We start from the raw sequence: 4,360 nt of genomic DNA, 5'->3' as shown, positions 1-4,360 counted from the left end.
CACATCGTGTAGTGATGGTGGGGGAGCACAATATATAAGGCGGGAGAAGCCCCCACCTATTAGGCTAGTGTTTTGGTTTGAGCAAAGTCATGGGCCTTATATGTTGTTAGCTCCGATGGACCCTGGGACCTATGGGAGCGCAGGCTTGTGGTAACAAGCTAGGCCGACTTCAAGCTAGCTCCAAGATCTAGAACTCGGTGGTCACCACTTGTTCCAACAATTGGTATCAAAGCCAGTACCCGAGGTCAGAAAAAGCTTAACCCGATAAAAAATCCGAGCGTCACATATATGGCGGAGGCAGCCTGATGTGTGACTATGGGGGAGATTGTTGGGGTTTAGTCCCACATCGGATATCGATGGTGGGGGAGCATAACATATAAGATGGGGGCAGTCCAACCTATCAGGCTAGTCTTTTGGGGTTGAATTAGGCCCAATGCCTTGGTATGTTGGAGCTCCGGTGGACCTGGGACCTATAGGAGCGCAAGCTCGTGGTAGCAAGCACTACTACAGAAATAATTTTGCAAGACACCCCAAAAACTTAACCGAGGCGGATGCCTATTTTAGCCCGCCACGGTAAATCCCACGATTTACCGAGGCGGGCGCTTTTTATTTACCGTGGTGGGCACTTTTGCCCGCCTCGAAAAATCGATTTACCGAGGCGGGCACCTTAAAATGCCCGCCACGGTTAATAGGTATTAACCGTGGCAGGCATTTTACGGTGTCCGCCTCGGTAAATTGATTTTCCGAGGTGGGCGCGTTGTAAGGCCCGCCACGGAAAATGGCCTGGCCCAACCGGCCCAAGACGAAGCCCGATAGCCACTCCAGGTATAAATAGGCACACTTACGGTTTCCTAGCCACAGCCGAACTCCCTCCCTCCGCCTCCGTGAGCACCCGATCCCCTTCATCACGATTCTCAGCTCCCTCTCACTCTCAGATCCACATGGCGCCCCTGCTCCCTCTCCTCCAACTCTCACTTATGCCCCTCTCCCTCACACCGTCTCGGCGCGCCGCCCCTCTCCTCCAGCCAACCTCCATCTCCCTCTCCACCCCATGACGCCGGTGATGGCACTGCAAGGTGGGCATACCCGGTGGTGCGCGCCGTGGCCGGCGGCAAGGACCGCCACAGCAAGGTGGCAGCGGCGTCCACCACGGCGTCCCTGATGGATCTGGCCTCACCACGGCGGCGGCCTTCCTCCCTCCCTCTCCATGGCGTGGATCGACACGACGCGGATCCATGATGGCGGCCTTCCCCCTCCCTCCTCGCGGCGGCGGCGGCTGGAGCGTCCACGACGACGACGGTGACTGGGGCCCGATCCACGACGGCTGGGGCCAGATCCATGGCGGCGGCACCTGCTCCGGCGGGGATCCACGGCGACGCGGCGCGTGGAGGTAGGTACAACACTTCCCTCCCTCTCCCTCTTCCTTCATCTCCCTCTCCCTCTTCCTTTGCAGATGACGACGATGAGATCCGGCCACCATGGCCCAGATCCAGCCCCCACGGCGCGTATCCGGTGGTGGGTCCATCCACGGCGCCAGATCCGTGGCGTGTGGGCCGCTCGACTGAGGTGGTGGGCGGATCCGGTGCGGAGGAGCTCCCTGGCCGCGGTGGTTTGCGGATCCAGCAAGGTGGGAACGGGTGCGTCGGTGGGTTGGGCTGGGAACGTACGGGCTCACTGGCGGGCTTGAGAATGGGCTCGCCGGCGGGCTCCTGGATTTTTTTTGTTTTTTTAAATGATTTACCAGGGCGGGCATCCTAATGCGCCCGCCGCGGTAAATCGATTAACCGCAGCGGGCAAAGCGGCCCGCCGCAGGAAGGCCACGATTTACCATGACCTTTACGCGGTGGCGGACGCGTTTGCCCGCTGCGGGAAAGCAAATTCGTCCGCCACGAAAAACGTTTCTGGTAGTAGTGAAGCCGGGTCGGCTTCAAGCCAGCTCCAAGATCGAGAGCTTGGTGGTCACCACTGGTTCCAACACTCAAGGAACTCCGTCTTGCCAATGAGGGCAAGGTCGCCTCGCAGATTGCCCAATACGCACGATCGCCCTCTTCTGCCACGGGCTGCCGTGCATCCTCCTCCTGCCTGGGCACCCAAAGCTAGGGCGATGGCCGCAGCAACACTTGCGACAGTTCTGCTGATGGCAGTGATGGCCCTGGCGGCCGCCGCGGCAGTGGCGGTGGCGGCAAACACAACAAGAGGAAGGGCTGGAGCGGTTGCAGTGGTGGCCGGTACCAAGGCGATGGTCGCGGTGCCTCACCACTGGTTGGCCCCTTAATTTGCTTCGCTCCCTGGGGCGTAAAACAGCCGTAGTGGCGTCCCCCGGCACTGCAGCACACCTGGCGCGCAGCGGGTGCCCTCGGTGTGTTGGGCGCGTCCCCACTGGCACACACCACCTTCGCTGCGGGAAAAATTGTTAATGTTGTGCTAATCTGTAATGTACCACTGCAGCACAATGTCATTCCCTTTTGGATAATCACCACTCTTGACTTTGGGGCTCTAAGCTTTAGTGCTTGCCACATCGGATGTTTGGATACTAGTTAGGAGTATTAAATATAGACTAGTTACAAAACTAATTGTATAAGCCATGACTAATTCCCAAGACGAATCTATTAAGCCTGATTAGTCCATGATTAGCCCTTGTGATGCTACAGTAAACATAAGCCAATCATGGATTAATTAGACTTAATAAATTTATCTCATGAATTAGTCTCGGCTTATGCAATTAGTTTTATAATTAGCTTATGTTTAGTCCTCCTAATTGCTATCTAAACATCTGATGTGACAGGGACTGAAGTTTAGTCTTGGGATCCAAACTTGCCATGGTCAGCAGGAAGGGCATCTTTGGTTGGTGGCCTGGCACGCATCTCACCCATCAGACATCCATTCAAGCCACCGGGTGTATGAAATCCATGGCCTGGGGCTGCTGCCTGGCCGCAGAACCAAACAGTGCCTAAGAGCCTAGGGCATGACATGAAATTTGCAAAACTACACCAAGTTTGCATGAGTTCTGACCGATTTGAGAAGAATGGAAGGGTCAAGAACCCAGTGGCTGCTAAGATTATAGCACTTATCACATCGGCCACTTCACACATTTTGCACACACACTAAAGCAAAATGGAAACAGTTAGTATAACAGAAAATGTTTTTTGGTCTCCAAAAGTAATAGAGCTAGTATCATTATATTATAAGAAAAAATAGGAGACCTTTTATTCTATATGCAAATGGGCAAGGAGTGTATGAATGATATCGTAACTGCTCACACCATCTAAATGACTAGCTAAATCAACACATTTCTGGGAGGTAATGACAAAACTGGAGAAGTTAAATACCATGCGCCTTCTCATATTCTTGACCTCCGTGAACCAAGAGAAGACAAGATAGAAGCCAAGAGAGAGATGAATGCAAGACAGAAGACAATTTGCAGTGGCTGATATGCAAGTAAATTGATGTGACATTGGAGGTTACCAAACTACAGTCTTTCTTTTCCCTCTCGAGGTTATTATTGTGGTGTAGATGCTACAACTCTTCTCCACAATTGTTCCTCAATGGGGAATCCTAGACTAAATTTGCTAATACATTGTAAAAGCTGAGTTACCCAATAGAATGCCCTGTATAAAAACTAGAGAAGCCAACATGAAAAAATGTGATACTAGTTGACCTCAAATGCCTTGTACCATGCTTGTTACTTGTAATTCTGAATCTTGCTTCGAGGAAAAACTTGTGTCTACAAGATCGTCGATTGTAATTAGACATACTTGTATAAAAAAGCAGCATGGTGTTGCCTAATGTTTGTTTCTATGATGAAACGGTTCTTTTTAACTAAACAACAAAAAAAACATAATCAAAATATATAATCCATTTCGTCACTTATGCATATTCCCTATTGCATAATCACCCAATCTTAATTCTGGCCGACGAAGTAGTACATACTATCCTTATCGTGTTCACTATCCATCCACAAGCATGTAAGTTGGAAACTTTATTAAGTTTGCATGAGCTTTGACCAATCTGACAAGAATGAAAGGATCAAGAACTGAATGGCTGGTAATGATAATCACAAATTCATGCATTCTGCACGCACGCGATAGAAACATTAACACAGTTAGTCCAACAAATAAAAGGAATTTTAGTCCAACTTCAGGCATCCATTTCAGGCACCGGGCGACTGAAATCAATGGCCCGGACTGCTGCCTGACCGCACAACCAAACAGCGCCTAAGAGCCTAGAGTATGAAATTTGGAAACTACACCAAGTTTGCATGAGTTCTCACCGATCTGAGAAGAATGGAAGGGTCAAGAACCCAGTCGAGTCTTAGGAACAGGTTGCCAGCATTAGCCATCTTAGCACTACCTGTTCGCCC

The sequence above is a fragment of the Miscanthus floridulus genome, chromosome 9, assembly GCF_019320115.1.
Source record: "Miscanthus floridulus cultivar M001 chromosome 9, ASM1932011v1, whole genome shotgun sequence".
Lineage (NCBI taxonomy): Eukaryota > Viridiplantae > Streptophyta > Magnoliopsida > Poales > Poaceae > Miscanthus > Miscanthus floridulus.
This window is presented reverse-complemented; position numbering follows the sequence as displayed.